This window comes from Hyla sarda, chromosome 2 (assembly GCF_029499605.1).
Source record: "Hyla sarda isolate aHylSar1 chromosome 2, aHylSar1.hap1, whole genome shotgun sequence".
NCBI lineage: Eukaryota > Metazoa > Chordata > Amphibia > Anura > Hylidae > Hyla > Hyla sarda.
In genome coordinates, this window is record NC_079190.1 from 111,232,584 (window position 1) to 111,249,702 (window position 17,119).

Sequence of the window (17,119 nt, forward strand, 5' to 3'; positions counted from 1 at the left end):
TCTCAGAGGTCTTTTTAAAAATTAAAGAAGTAATCTGATTGCTTGCTACAGGCAGGCAACTGGTTAACTTTTTCTCTACACAGGTTTTGATAAATCTCTCCAATGCTTAATAGAAAATGAATGAAGCAGTGGTGCACGTGCATGATTCGAGCTCCCAGCAGTCAGACACGCCCTAAGATCTGACACTTATTATACTATTTTAGGGATAAGTGTTTTAGTTGGAATACTTTTTAGAGTATGGTCACACGTGCCGTATTTTGCTGCATATTTTCTGCTGCTGATTTTCCTACCTATTGAAGTCAATGGGTAGGAAAATCAGCTGCAAAATACGCTGTGAATGTTGTACGTGTCACCATACCCCTAAACCTTTACACCCCTACAGTCAGCACTTCTAGAGCCGCTTTGAAGACGGGTGAAAGTTTTGGTATTTAACAGCAGTATCTCCAGCCTGGTTCATCCCAGAACATTCTGATCATTTGTCCCTTGAGGAGGGCAGTGTTAAATAGAGAGATAAACATCTTATGGTTGCTAGGTCTCTTCTTGCTGTTATTTTTGGACTTGGCTCTCCGATCACCAGCAAAACTCGCAGCTGAGAACTCAAAAGCAATCCTACCTCTGTCAACCCTCGAGGTTAGAAGGGGCCCTTTTTCTCCAACAATTCTTAGGCCCCTTTTGTGTGTTTGCTATTTAGCATTATCCTATAATTTGACCTTAAGCATATTTAAACATAGAACATAACATTTTTTAGGGTATTTTAAAGCCACCTATATTTTTTCTGTTTGGATACCTGGTCTTTTCAGTATGTAATGCATTTCATGTGACAAGAAAGTGACAAACAATAATGTTTTTTTAGTAAAAAATACAAAAAGGGTTTTGACCTTCCCCAGTCATGGAAGTGTTAATGAAACAAAGATCAGAATGTGACGTTCTTCTGCACATCAAAATTGTTTCTTGGTAATCCATTTGCGCACTATGAAGTAACCTGATATAACCAGCTTTTGGGCAGCACAATATACAGGACTCATTTTATTTACTTTTTCCTATGGATTCTTTTTTTCTCTGCATGACCACATGTTAATGGACTCTGGCACCATAATGACTAGACACCTTCAGGCAATTGCCAGGATCCTCGCCTCCATCATCAATGACGTTGGTGTGTTCTTGTCATCCAAGATACACTTATTGTGGTATACTCTGTAGTGCAGTGTTTTTCAAACAGTGTATCTCCAGCTGTTGCAAAACTACAACTCCCAGCATGCCTGGACAGGCTCTTTATGTAGTATTTTTGGGCTATGTTCACACATTGTATTCTAAGGCTCAACAATACACTTCTACTTGAAAGCAAAATAAGCCAATAATTATCAAGCTTTTTTGTTTTATACAGCATTTTTTTTAGCGTTTTTTGGGGCATTTTACTATTTTGCAAAAAAAAAAAAAAAAACTTTAGGAAGATAAAACAAATAATACCTGTCTCTTAGCTGCTGGCTAAGTTATAAAATAGTTTTCCTTTATAAGCTCAAAAGTCAGAGGCCGTGCTAAGCTGCAGGATTCATGCCCCCACCCTGTTCTGCAGAACTAAACCCTGTACAGGGAGTGAGAAAACCTGCATGCCTTGTCCTGTTTAAAGGGAAACTGACAACTGGTTCATTCGCACTAAACCTTATACATAGGGTAATGCGGGTGAACAGGATTAAAATGATTTATCACTCAGATCGGTGCCCGGTATTATCCTCTGTTGCTAATATGTACATAGCCAACTTTGTGCAATAGAGGCAGGTCATACCCAGCATCCCTGCTTCCACCACCTCTGCTCCCATATGCCTGCCCACCTCATCGCAAAGGGGAAGGAGGCAGGAATGCTGGGTATGCCGGTTACCACCTCTGTTGCACAAAGGTGTCCATTTACCTATTTGCATTAGAGGCTAATACAGCATGTATCTCAAGAATGGCGGCACTGATTTGGGTAATGATATATAGTTTTAAAGGAGTACTCCAGCGTTGCTTTTCTTTATCCTATTGTGCCCAGGCTGCAAAAAAAAAAAAACCTTAATTCACCTTCCTCCATTGCCCCGGTCTTTGGTCCTCTGGTCCAGTTGTCTTTGAGCTTCTGTGTGCACGAATCGTCACACTGCAGTCATCGTATCGTCTGCCGCAGCGATGTCTCGCCTCGGCCGGTGATAGGCTGAGCGTAGTGTCATGTAAGGCAGCAGGGAGAAGGCGGAGCCCAGGCTCCTTACATGACACTGCGCTCAGCCTGTCACCGGCCGAGGCAAGACATCGCTGCGGCAGACGATACGATGACCGCAGTGTGACTCTCCGTGCACACAGAAGCTAGAAGAAGACCAGACCAGAGGACCGAAGACAGATAGCGGCAGAACGGAGGAAGGTGAGTTAAGGTTTGTTTTGTCTTTTTTATTTTTATTTTTTTGCAGCCCAGGCACAATAGGTTAAAGAAAAGCAGCTCTGGAGTACTCCTTTAATCTGATTTACCCACACTTTAAGACTATGTTAACACTGCAGAATTTTCCAGATTCTGCAGAAATTACGTTCAGCAAAGCTTGTGAACGGAATTGCGTAATTCCACCAGAATGCCGCCAAAAGTTTATCTATACACAGAATTCCGCTGAACTTCAAGCTTCAATGATTTCAATAGGATTCTGTCGTGGAATTCCGCAAAATTTAAGAAGTCTTAAAATTGGAGGGATTGGGGAAAGCAGAATTCTGCTTTTTGAATGTGACTGCAGAATCCCGTTTAAATCAATTTACAGTAAATTAACTCTGTGTATTGTGTTTAGTGCGGTTGGACCAGCTGTCAGTTTCCCTTTTAACTTTTTCCCATTTAATAAATGAAGGAAGCTGTCTTTTATAGTTTATTATTGTTAAACACGGCAACTAGTAGCAACTCCACCTTCATTTCTCATATCGTTCTGCTAAAAAAAAAAACTGGTTGTTATGGGCAACAAAGATAATTTTACTATAAGACAGCTTAATAAATCTTCCCCCATGTTTTTTGTGTATACTCAAGTAACTTATAAAAGAAACCCCACACATGGGCCATTCTCAGATCACCACCTGGAAGGTAATCTGAGCCCGTTTCATCACAACATTTGTGCGTGGAGTTTTGCTTTGACTACTTCACAGAGAAATACAAATTGCATGTAGGTAGGAGGAATACCCCAGCTCCAGGTTATAATAAAAGTTAACTTTTATTCTTCTTGAACCATAAATCTTACACTTAGGAAGCCTGAAGGGTTTGAAAAGTTTCATGTAATTTCTTTTTTTCATCCCTAGTTTTTAAATATGATAGAATAAACAACATTTTAGCAAAATCTGGATCCTAGCATCTTGTCGACATTCTGTTTTACCCATGTTAAAATCTGGTGGTTACAGATAAACTTCCATAATTTGTATCCATTGAGGTCAACTGGAGCTGTATAGAAGCCAACTACTGTTTTAACCCCTTAAGGACCAAGCCTATTTTGACCTTAAAGAGTAGCTCCCACCATGTAATAAAATTGTTTCTGTCCCTGCCTATTGCCCATCTATCCCTAACCCCATCCCTGCCTTTTAAAAATGTTTTTACCCCCTTAGAAATATATTTTTGTCTGCCTGGTAGTGTGCTCACTTACCAGGCAGACTTCCCCAGCAGGCGCTACATCACTGATGCCTGCTGGGGGGGGGGGGGGGGCGCGACTTCCGCCCTTAGCTCATCTATGCTGGGCTCCCGTCGGGGGCATGCATAGATGAGCGGCCAATAGCACGGCAGGCTTCTCCGGGGTCTCCTCCTCCCTGTTTAGCAGTGTAGTGTTATCCAGGGAGGACTCGTATAGGAGCATCGCCCACCTGCCGTGCTCACCGCCGAGACCCGGGACCGAAAGAAATTCAGGTAAGTGGAATAAGACCTCACTTGAGATTCAGTGCCACGCTGCCTCCAGACTGTACATGCCGGGGTGGGAAACCAATGAGCGCAGGCAGAAGAGAGGCCAGGGAGCCAATGAGCGTAGCCCAGGCATTCACAGCGCTTGCTCCCGCCTGTCTGATTGACAGGCTGCAGACAGCCACTAAGAGGGAGACCACTGGGAATGTTTTTTGCGCCACCAATTGTACTTTGTATTGACATCACTTATTTAATAACAAAATCTACATAAAAACCAAAAAATATATATTTGTGGGGTGAAATTGAAAAAAAAAAACACAATTTTGTAACTTTTGGGGGCTTCCATTTCTACACAGTGCAATTTTTGTTAAAAATGACACCTGATCTTTATTTTGTAGGTCCATACGGTCACAAGCATACCCAATTTTATGTAGGTTTTATTTTATACTTAAAAATAACTAAACATGCACCAGAATTAGTATGTTTAACCCCTTAAGGACCAGGCCATTTTACACCTTAGGACCAGAGCATTTTTTGCACATCTGACCACTGTCACTTTAAACATTAATAACTCTGGAATGCTTTTAGTTATCAATCTGATTCCGAGATTGTTTTTTCGTGACATATTCTACTTTAACATAGTGGTAAAAGTTTGTGGTAACTTGCATCCTTTCTTGGTGAAAAATCCCAAAATTTTATGAAAAATTTGAAAATTTAGCATTTTTCTAACTTTGAAGCTTTCTGCTTGTAAGGAAAATGGATATTCAAAATATATATTTTTTTAATTCACATTTCCAATATGTCTACTTTATGTTTGCATCATAAAATTGACGTGTTTTTACTTTTGGAAGACATCAGAGGGCTTCAAAGTTCAGCAGCACTTTTCCAATTTTTCACAAAATTTTGAACCTCGCTTTTTTTCAGAGACCAGTTCAGGTCTGAAGTGGATTTGAAGGGTCTTCCCATTAGAAATACCCCACAAATGACCCCATTATAAAAACTACACCACCCAAAGTATTCAAAATGACAATCAGTAAGTGTTTTAACCCTTTTGTTTCACAGGAATAGCAGCAAAGTAAAGGAGAAAATTCAAAATCTTTATTTTTTACACTCGCATGTTCTTGTAAACCCAATTTTTGAATTTTTACAAGGGGTAAAAAGAGAAAATGTATACTTATATTTGTAGCCCAATTTCTCTCGAGTAAGCACATACCTCATATGTCTATGTAAAGTGTTCGGCGGGCGCAGTAGAGGGCTCAGAAGCGAAGGCGCGACAAGGGGATTTTGGAGAGTACGTTTTTCAGAAATGGTTTTTGGGGGGCATGTTGCATTTAGGAAGCCCCTATGGTGCCAGAACAGCAAAAATAACCCACATGGCATACCATTTTGGAAACTAGACCCCTTGGGGAACGTAACAAGGAATAAAGTGAGCCTTAATACCCCACAGGTGTTTCACGACTTTTGCATATGTAAAAAAAATTTAAAAAAAATTCACTAAAATGTGTTTCCCCCCAAATTTCACATTTTTGCAAGGGTTAATAGCAGAAAATACCCCCCAAAATTTGTAACCCCATCTCTTCTGAGTATGGAGGTACCCCATAAGTGGACCTGAAGTGCACTACGGGCGAATTACAATGCTCATAAGAGGAGGAGCACCATTGAGCTTTTGGAAAGAGAATTTGTTTGGAATGGTAGTCAGGGGCCATGTGCATTTACAAAGCCCCCCGTGGTGCCAGAACAGTGGACCCCCCCCACATGTGACCCCATTTTGGAAACTACACCCCTTACAGAATTTAATAAGTGGTGCAGTGAGCATTTACACCCCACTGGCGTTTGACAGATCTTTGGAACAGTGGGCTGTGCAAATGGAAAATTAAATTTTTCATTTTCACGGATCACTGTTCCAAAAATCTGTCAGACACCTGTGGGGCATAAATGCTCACTGTACCCCTTATTACATTACATGAGGGGTGTAGTTTCCAAAATGGGGTCACATATGGGGGGGTCCATTGTTCTGGTACCATGGGGGCTTTGTAAACACAAGTGGCCTTCAATTCCGGACAAATTTTCTCTTCAAAATCCCAATGGCGCTCCTTCTCTTCTGAGCATTGTAGTGCACCCATAGAGCACTTTACATCCACATATGGGGTATGCTCTTACTCAGAAGAAATTGGGTTACAAATTTTGGGGGGATTTTTTTTATTTTCCCTTGTGAAAATGAAAAATTTAGGGTGACACCAGCATTTTTGTGAAAAAAATTTTTTTTTTCATTTTCCCATCCAACTTTAATGAAAATTTGTCAAACACCTGTGGGGTGTTCAGGCTCACTATACCCCTTTTTACGTTCCGTGAGGGGTGTAGTTTCCAAAATGGGGTCACATGTGGGTATTTATTGTTTTGTGTTTATGTCAGAACCGCTGTAAAATCAGCCACCCCTGTGCAAATCACCAATTTAGGCCTCAAATGTACATGGTGCGCTCTCACTCCTGAGCCTTGTTGTGCGTCCGCAGAGCATTTTACGCTCACATCTGGGGTATTTCTGTACTCAGGAGAAATTGCGTTACAAATTTTGGGGGTCTTTTTTTCCTTTTACCTCCCGTGAAAATAAAAAGTAAAGGACAACACCAGCATGTTAGTGTAAAAAATTTTTTTTTTTTTACACTAACAGGCTGGTGTAGACCCCAACTTTTCTTTTTCATAAGGGGTAAAAGAAAAGAAAGCCCCCAAAATTAGTAGTGCAATTTCTCCTGAGTACGGAAATACCCCATATGTGGCACTAAACTGTTTCCTTGAAATACGACAGGGCTCTGAAGTGAGAGAGCGCCATGCGCATTTGAGGACTAAATTAGGGATTGCACAGGGGTGGACATAGGGGTATTCTACGCCAGTGATTCCCAAACAGGGTGCCTCCAGCTGTTGCTAAACTCCCAGCATGCCTGGACAGTTAGTGGCTGTCCGGAAATGCTGGGAGTTGTTGCTTTGCAACAGCTGGAGGCTCTGTTTTGGAAACACTGCCGTACAATACGTTTTTTATTTTTTATTAGGGGGACAGTGTAAGGGGGTGTATATGTTGTGTTTTACTCTTTATTATGTGTAAGTGTGTTTTTAGGGTACAGTCACACTGGCGGGTTTACAGTGAATTTACCGCTAGGAGTTTGCGCTGCGGTGAAAAATTTGCCACAGCCCAAACTTGAAGCAGAAAACTTACTGTAAACCCGCCTGTGTGAATGTACCCTGTACGTTCACATGGGGGGGGGGGGGGGGGGCAAACCTCCAGCTGTTTCAAAACTACAACTCCCAGCATGTACTGACAGACCGTGCATGCTGGGAGTTGTACTTTTGCAACAGCTGGAGACACACTGGTTGGAAAACATTCAGTTAGGTTACCTAACTCAGTATTTTCCAACCAGTGTGCCTTCAGCTGTTGCAAAACTTCAACTCCCAGCATGTACTGATCGCCGAAAGGCATGCTGGGAGATGTAGTTATGCAACAGCTGGAGGGATCGCAACTACAACTCCCAGCATGCAGAGACAGCTGTTTAGGCTTGCTGGGATTTGCAGTTTTGCAACATCTGGAGAGCTATAGTTTAGAGACCACTGCACAGTGGTCTCCAAACTGTGGACCTCCAGATGTTGCAAAACTGCAACTCCTAGCATGCCCAGACAGCAAACTGCTGTCTGGGCATGCTGGGATATGTAGTTTTGCAAGATCTGGAGGTGCACAGTATAGAGATCACTATAGTGGTCTCAAACTGTAGACCTCCAGCTGTTGCAAAACTGCAACTCCCAGCAAGCCTAAACAGCTCTCTGGGCATGCTGGGAGTTGTAGTTTTGCAACATCTGGAGGGTTACAGTTTAGAGACCACTATAGTGGTCTCAGACTGTAGCCCTCCAGATGTTGCTAAGTAACTCACCGGCTTCCGTCGGATCCAGGGAGCTGCGTCGCCGTCCTCTTCTTCCGCCGATCGTCGCCCGCTGCCGCCGCTGATCGTCGCTCCGGTGCCATCGCCGATGGGTAAGTGGATCTTCGGCGCCGGTCCCTGTCGGTTTCCCCGTCCTGCCCCGCCTATTGTGGGTGGGCAGGACGGGGAAACCGAAAGTAAACCCCTCCGCCCCCGATCTGCTATTGGTGGTCGCGTCTAGACCACCAATAGCAGAGATAGGAGGGGTGGCAACCCTGCCACCTCACTCCTATCGCTACAGGGGGTTCGTAGGTGTCTAGGACACCCGCGATCCCCCTTCTATTCCGGGTCACCATAGACCCGTATGACCCGGAATCGGCGCAAATCGCAAGTGTGAATTCACTTGCGATTTGCGCCGATCGCCGACATGGGGGGGGTCTAATGACCCCCCTGGGCATTTGCGCGGGGTGCCTGCTGATAGATATCAGCAGTCACCCCGGTGCGATCCCCGCCCAGCGCGCGGCGGGGACCGAAATTCCCACGGGCGTACCTGTACGCCCTTGGTCCTTAAGGGGTTAAAATTGTCATCTTCTGACCCCTATAACTTTATTTTTCCGCATACGGGGCTATATGAGGGCTAATGTTTGCACCGTGGTCTGTAGTTTTTATTGGTACCATTTTTGTTTTGATGGGACTTTTTGATCACTTTTTATTAGTTTTTTTTAATGGTATATGAAGTGACCAAAAAATGCACAATTTTGGACTTTTTTACCGGTATGCCATCGACCATGCAGTATAGCTAACCTTATATTTTAATAGTTTGGACATTTACGCACACGCCGATGATTATTTTTATTTTTTATTATTTTATTTTTAAAAATGGGAAAATGGGGGTGATTTAAACTTTTTAATAGGGAAGGGGTTAATTCACTTTTATTAACTTTTATTTTTACACTTTATTTTTTATTTTTTTTAGCTGCCACAGGGGGCTATAACATGCAATCTTTTGATTGCATACACTGATCTAGTGTTCTCGGCGCTCTGCTGCTCTAACCTGCTGAGCAGGCTTGGAGCAGCAGATCACCGAACTGACGACTAAGAAGTAGGTGAGGACCCTCTTGTCGTCCAGTAAGCTGATCGGGACATCACAATTTTGCAGCAATAGTCCTGATCAGCTCCACTGAGCTGCCGGGATAGTTTTAGTAAAATTTTAGACACCGCGGTCAACTTTGATTGCAGCATCTAAAGGGTTAATTCCGGGCATTGGCCCGATCAGCGGTGCCCAGCATTAGTAGTGGGTCCTGGCTGCCCGTAGCAACCGGGACTCACCGGGTTTAACCCACTCTCTGCTTGTGAGAACGGTTTAAACCCCGTTAACGGGACTCAGGGTGTACAGGTACGCCCTGGGTCCTTAAGTACAAGAAGTCAGGGCATACCTGTATGCCCTGTGTCCTGGACGGGTTAAAGGGGTGTTCCACCATAAGGTGACTTTAGCACTTACCTGCCAGACAGTAATGGACTTGCTTATGAAGAATCTGTGCTTGTCTTGGGGATGAATGGCTGTGTTGTGAGTCCACCATAACTCTGCTGTTTTCTTTTTGTGAAATGGCTATTTCTTGCTGCAGTTCCCTCTTCCAACTACAAGTTCCAGGATCCCTTATAAGTGTGAGGTCACTTTTCTCCCTCCCACATATCAGTCACCCCACCCTTTGCAGCACAGCAGAGCTATGCTGTTCATGAAACTACAATTCCCTGCAGTCGTGTGTAGAATGATCTTCTTCCAACCCAGCGATTGCTCCACCCATTGAAGCAGACAGGCTTCCTTTTCAGTACAATGTCTCTGGCTGCACTGCAACCTGTTAAAACCTACTTTTGTATGCTGTAAAAAATAAACATTGGGGCAAAGATCACATAAGAATTGCGGGAACAGCCATCAAACACAGGAACAGACACTATATTATGAACTACACTAACTTTACAGCCCCTGTAGCACAGTAAAATAAAAAATCCTGCAATACCTTTTTAATAGGAGAGGACTAGTCCCCCTTAGGCTAGCTATGTTCACACAAAATCCAGAAATACTGCTGCAGCACAGTCCCATAGTCATGTCTTGTTTTTCTACGGATTCCGCTTGGATATTTCCGAGCGATCCTAGCGCCTGCCTGTATTTTCCAGGCAGACGTTCTGCATGGATTCGGGCGTGTGAACATGGCCTTAGTCTCCATTTACTTTTGTGGTTGTTGCACTACTCTGTTGCATTTTACACATCACATACTCAATGGGTCTTAACCCCTTAAGGACTCAGCCCATTTGGGCCTTAAGGACAATTTTATTTTTACGTTTTCGTTTTTTCCTCCTCGCCTTCAAAAAATCATAACTCTTATATTTTCATCCACAGACTAGTATGAGGGCTTGTTTTTTGCTCGACCAGTTGTCCGTTGTAATGCCATCACTCGCTTTACCATAAAATATATGGCGCAAACCAAAAAATACTATTTGTGTGGGGAAATTAAAAACCGCGATACAATTAAAATGATACCCATGATTATACACTTTTCTATTACTATTGCGCTTTAAAAAAATCGCAAACTTTTTAATCAAGTTAGTACGTTTAAAATCCCCCTATTTTGAAGACCTATAACTTTTTCATTTTTCGGTATAAGCGGCGGTATGAGGGCTCATTTTTTGTGCCATGATCTGTACTTTTTATTGATGCCATATTTGCTTATATTAAACTTTTAATACATTTTTTATCAATTTCTTTGGGAATAAAATGTTATTAAAAAAAGCATAAATTTTGGACTTTTTTTTTCTTCAAATCAACTGGTTCCAGAAAGTAAAACAGACTTGTAAATTACTTCTATTAAAAAAAATTGTAATCCCTCCAGTACTTATCAGCTGCTGTATGCTCCAGAGGAAGTTGAGTTGTTCCTTTCAGTCTGACCACAGTGCTCTCTGTTGACACCTCTGTCCTTGTCAGGAACTGTCCAGAGCAGGAGCAAATCCCCATAGCAAACCTCTCCTGCTCTGGACAGTTCCTGACTTGGACAGGGGTGGCAGCAGAGAGCACTGTGGTCAGGCAGTAAAGGACAACTTAACTTACTCTGGAACATACAGCAGCTGATGATAGACGTAATTTACAAATCTGTTTAACTTTTTGGCACCAGTTGATTTGAAAAATTAAAATAAATATATATTTTCCACTGGAGTACCCCTTTAAACATGAGTAGCTGTAGCCTTGATAAGCAGGACAGTTGTGTGTGTGTAACTTCACTATGACTCTGACTCTTAGCAGGATGTCGCTTCTCGAGTAGACATGGAAGGTAGAGGAGTTTACATGCAAATCCACTTTAAATGCTGCTAAGAGCATTGATTGGCTGGATGGCTTTTTCTGCAGGAATTTCTTATCACCCCTCACTACCTCTTTCCTTTATCTCTTTAAATCAGTGTTTCCCAACCAGGGGGCCTCCAGCTGTTGCAAAACTACAACTCCCAGCATGCCCGGATAGCCTTCGGCTATCCGGGCATGCTGGGAGTTATAGTTTTGCAACAGCTGGAGGCACCCTGATTAGAAAACACTCCTTTAGACCATTAAAGGAAAACGGTCACCCGTTAACCCGCACTATAACCCCATACACCAGGTTACAGTGAGGGTGAACAGGAGACCGATGCAGGGTCTCGGACTGCTATACCTACCTACAGTCCAGAGCTGACTTGCCCTCTGGAGGTGGGCCCGCCAGCTAGATTGAAATATTCAGAAGTGCCGGTCACTGAGCGATCAGTAGGCACGAGCGCTCACATGACAAGCGCTTATGAATATTTAAATCCAGCCGGCGGTTCCGCCTCAAAGCGCAAGTCCGTGCTGGAAGAGGGGGACCTATGGAGGATCGGGGTTCCGGACTGCAGGTAGGTATAGCAGTCCGAGACCCTGCATCGGTCTCCTGTTCACCTGCACTATTACCTGGTGTTTTCCTTTAAACACTGTGCTTACAGTATTTCAGACTATATACGCCAGTAATGTTTTCTTACTGTTTGTCTAGCAACAGACACTTCATTCAGTGGCAGGGATATCCGATCCCCCTGCTGCTGCGGGCAGCATAGTCACCTGCAAAAGTCTACAGAAGTGCTGCTGCCGCCGCCACGGGGGGAAATGGTCACCCATCCTCTTTAAGTTTCTGTTGACTTATATAAACCAGGAATATTTAGCAAGTACTCAGATACCAATTTTTTTTAGAAAGGGTGTTTCATTCACAAGTCAAGAATGTGTAACCACAAGAGCTGCATAATGAACATGTTTCACATATCTCAGATTCCATCTCCTAGGAAAACGTTACATCTGCACTTTTTATTATGTTGTCTGTCATATTCCAGTTTTCACACATACACGTTATGTTACTTTTGCTCACAGCTCGGGGGGTACTAGGAAACACACTCATGTTACCAGATACAATGAAGAATAAGCTTTTCATCAGTCTCTCTGACAGCATATGACAAGCTTCTCATTGTACATGTTCCGAAACTCCCCAAACAAGTAACTTGTGCATTTGAAGGCTCTTGTAGAGGAAACATCCAGGTGTGTTTGACTTCACGGTTCTGCCCTGCTCTTTCTTTTATTTGGCAGAGGTAAGAGTATTTTTATCCGATGTATGTTTTAACAGCAGCATCTGACCTTTTCTTTTGCAGGCTGCTTGTTGAATCTGCACAAAGGTTACATAAAAAAAAAATTATTAGATTGTGTTGTCATTGTCAAAATTCCAATTGGAGGGAAGTGATTCTTCATGCATTTGCTTTATAATAAATTGTCCTTATCTTGCAGTAAAGGGTATTTAAATGATGCAACAACAGTATGCATTACTAAAACTTTCAGGTTGTGTATTTAAACAAAATAATAATATAGTACACTACACATAGGTTTAGAAGTAAAATAGTAGTACTCACCATCTGATGTATAAAAGTATTATCCTTTATTCATTTTTATTTATACAAGCAGGACACGAAACGATGTAGGCAAAGGCTGGCGCAATATACATTTTGTGCCGTCTGGCGCTTTCTCAAGCTAGAAAAAGCCTGGACGACACACGAACTTGATGGACTCTTGTGTTTTTTTTCAGCTTTACAAACTATGTTATATGTTGCTCCAGCCTTTGCCCCACATCCTTTTGTGTCCTGTTTTTATGAATTAAAATGAAAAAAGGATCATTTTTTTTGCATCAGATGGTGAGTGCCACTATTTTACTTCTATACCTATGTGAACAAGGACCTCCAATAGTCGATGGTGCATTAGCCTAACAGGACTTGCCTTACACCATTGTTTCCATGGAACATAAGCATGCAGTGCCAGTGAATCTCCTTTGATATAGTGGTACTGTAATAGGACACCACGCTACAACAAGTGAGTTCAGTTCATGAGTTTGGTGTGGACGAACTTGACTACCATATTCAAATACTTTTGGGATGAATTAGAATGAAGATTGAAAGCCAGCTCATCCAACATCCGGGTCTGATCTAACCAATGCTTTTCTGGATAAATGGGCAAAAAGTCCAATTGACACACCAACATTTTTTAGAAAGTCTTTCCAGAAGAGTGGAAGCTGTTATACCTGCAATAAGAGTCAAGGAACGACTCCATATAAGTGCCAATGGATTTAGAATGGGGTGTGTAGTGAATATTTCTTTTTAAACAGTTTGTCTAGTCTCAAAAGCTTTAGAAAACCCTGGGTAACAGCTGTTACCACTGTTGAAGCGGTGAAGATCCATTCATACATTCCCTATTTGGCTGCCAGTGCCAGAGCTTCTCTTTGTTAGTGGCCCCACTATGACCTCCATATTTTGTATGTGGCATATGGAAAACAGGTTGTCTTCAAAAGGTTGTTCATTTAAATGTAATACAAATGGTGCTCTCCTTAAAGATTTAACATTGGTGCATCCCAACTATAAAAATTTTTGGACTTCCAAGTCCTTACATAAAATCTAATATCTGGAAAAGAATAGATTGGCTTTGAGATGTTTACAGACATGCATAAAGGGGACAGTGCTGTGATAGTTTCCATTTATAGAGCTTTATTGACTTATTAAGATGTAGTATGTGAAAAATGTTTTGGATATTAATCCTTTTTCAAGCCAACAATTATTTCCATGACATATCTTAGATTGATTTTTCCTTGACAGATTCCCTTCAGCACCCTTCCCAATACTATACATGTTCCAGTGAACAGGTGACCCAGTGCAATGATCCCAATACGGAATACAGGTTCTTAGGAAAAGAGCTTGTTCGAAGAGGTTTTTATGAGGGTTAGCATAACCATAACCATAAGCCTCGCCCCCCCCCAGATGACTCCTCCTGTCCCTAAAATTGCCTCGGATGGAGAAGCATTACACTATATATGTCATTCTACTGCACTTTCTGCTTGCATACAGTGCACTGCTATAGAGGAGGCAATTTGAGTGTAGAATGCTGCGGAATCTGTTGTATGTCACCTGCTCCTCCATTGGAAGCCAAATTATGAACGGGGGAGTGTCGTCTGAAAGTATGATTTATTACCAAGTCACTCATAACAGTTATTGTGGTTTGCTATAAACATGCTAAAAGGTAGCCAACTCATTTTAAAGGGCCATCTGTTAATTAATACCTTGTTTTGTAATTGAACGGTTTTTTTTTTTCGTGTAACATTTACCGTAGAATGTTTAATTTTTTTCTTTATGACACATACTGTACTTGGATTGCACGTTCATGTTGCAGCTGTGAGCCATAGTTTGTCTTTGTATTATTTTGATGAATAGAAATCCTTACTTGATCTCATAGATGCTACATAAGATGTTTCTTCGACAAGTCTTGGCAAATCCCGGGCACTTTTCATTTGATAAGAAGCCAGGTATATGCTGATCCCTTTCCATAGACACCAGCAAGAATATTACAAAGTTACCAAAAGGTCGACATAAGCAAGCTATCTTACAATTCTGTACTCATGGCAGTGGGCTTTATCTGTATATCCGTGTAGATTGTATCTCGCCAGTTTGACCTAGTAAGTGTTACAGCATACACATTGTGAAGATGTATCTTATTTAAGCAAAAGTAGCACTGTGTGAAAAAGTGAAATCTGTACTGTACTACATATTCCTGTGCCCGGGCTGCAAGAATAAACAAAATAAATTTTAACTCCCCTTCCTACGTTACTCCGGTAACAGCTTCACGCTGGGGATGGGAACATCACAGAGCTGTCAGCCTATCACCGGCCGCAGCGATGTCCCTCCTCGGTCGGTGATAGGCTGTGCGCACTGTCATGTAAGGAGCCGGCCGGCTCCTTACATGACAGTGCGCTCAGCCTATCACCGACCAAGGCGGGACATCGCTGCGGTCGGTGATAGGCTGACGGCTCTGTGACGTTCCCATCCCCAGCGTGAGGCTGTTACCGAAGCAACGGGGGAACGTAGTAAGGTGAGTTAAAGTTTATTTTGTTTTTGCTGCCAGTGCACAGGAATATGTAGGACAGTACAGATTGCCAGCGCCGGCAGCCTGCAACTCACAGGAGGACGAGGAGAGCGGCGTTTGCGAGTAACATGATTAGTTCCCCCATGTGGGGGACAGCGCTGGGCTGATAAACTGGGTGTGGGGGGGGGTTAGAGAAGCAGCGCCCACAGGTCACATGATGGGGGGGGGAAATACTGTTGAACCGCCATAACTTACAAAAAACTGTGATCCACATTTTTGGTCATACCGTCCAGCTCTAATTTCTTTCAATTTATTTTTTTTTTACTTTGCTATCTAGTTTTTAAAATAATCATGCAGTTTCTGTCACTGGGCCTAAAACTAAGCTGAGACTTTCTGTCCTTTCTGTGATAAGAAGGCTGCTGGAAAGTGATGTCTTTTAGCATTAAGGTGAAAGTTAATATCAGTATATAGATAAGACTTAGAGCCCAGCCACCCTCGCCTTGTGAATGACCTCTGTAAAGGTCACAGAACACACCCAGTAGCCTTTCCCATCTATATGAATAAGACAGGTCCTGTTTATTGTTGCTTATGTCAATGGGGCTTGCAGTAAAGCAGTTCTCTAAATGCTATTAAAAACAGCTATGGCAAGATTGCTGCCCCAATAATAATTTATAAAAAAAATTATTTATAAAAAATGAAAGTAAATAAAATTGCAATCAAAAGATGGAGACTGATTAGAAAAAAAGAACATGTATCCCGGCCCTGTGGAAGCGTCCGGAACCCCCCTCAGTCCGTCAGTGGATCTTAAAGGTCCTGGATATTCAACGGTTGGAGGAACTTACTGCACACCCATCACCTTACGGAGCGTTATTCTAAAACCTGGTTGTACTGGGTGGCTTTTCAAGAAACTTCTGATTATCGATCCCTGCTGTGCGCTTGAACCTTCTCCGTTCCTGGGTTGTTGGGGACCTCCCACCTCCTGTTTGGTGTCTTATTTGTTGCTGCCCCTAGTTGGTGAGTCTGCTGTGTGTTGTCTTTATCTACCTATCCCTTCCCCCTCCCCTCCCTGCTTCTCTGCCCCTGATTTCCCCCTGTTATGCCGAGGACGATTGCATCTTGACCTTTTTATTTATTTATTTTTATCTTCTTGAGGACTTTTTTCTGATTATTTTTTTTACTAAAATGGCAAGCACTTAGGATTGACTGAAAATATAACTTTCCCTTTAAACATCTTGGGTGCATGCACCAGCAGTCCTACATGTGTAATGACTCATCAGACTTGCAAGATCCGTCATGTCAGCCCAATCCTAGACATACTGTTCTTTTGTAATACCAATTTATTTTTTGCATTTGTTTCAAGTTAACCTATAGATATGTTGCCAAGATGTTTATCTAACACAATGATGATCTGCGTATTAGTTAATGATGTGATTTGTTGTGGCATGATGTGATGAATACATAGTGTTATGTAAGTCATAGCTGTGCGGCACTCCACTTTAGTGTTCTCCTTTATGAGTAATGTGTGCATGGCATGACCCAGATTATATCTAATCTTTGTAGAAGAGATTGTGTACTGTGCATGTTATCTAGGCGATTGATACATCTACCGCTATGAAATGTTCTGTTAAAATGTAATGCATTTTCTATCATGTGCAATATAAAGACAGTGAGGCAGCGAGAGATATTTAGCATTCACAAGACTGGCAGTGATGGGGTTACTTTTCTCAGACAGGGTGAGTCATAGTCATCCTTTTGGTGGCCATATAATGCACAGTCTAGGTTACACCGATGGTTGATTCATACACAGTGATGCACATAGCCTTTCCTTTTTAGAAAGTGCCCCCTGCTGTCGTAAAATAAATGTAATCAAACTACTCATCAGTGACTCATGAAGAAGAGGACGGAAGCTAA

The 17,119-nt window shown here is 42.3% G+C and overlaps 1 protein-coding gene across 9 annotated transcripts in view; it reads left to right on the forward strand.

Annotated features, from left to right (window-relative positions):
- Window positions 1-17,119, forward strand: part of LOC130355280 (cyclic AMP-dependent transcription factor ATF-7-like) — a 116,746-nt gene that overhangs the window by 75,099 nt on the left and 24,528 nt on the right. The window contains exon 3 of one of the 9 annotated variants that reach the window (XM_056555211.1): window positions 14,560-14,651. The exons of the other annotated variants lie outside the window; for them this stretch is intronic. The gene's annotated coding sequence lies outside the window, so the exon portion shown is untranslated. The remainder of the gene's footprint in view (window positions 1-14,559; window positions 14,652-17,119) is intronic. 9 annotated transcript variants of the gene reach the window in all.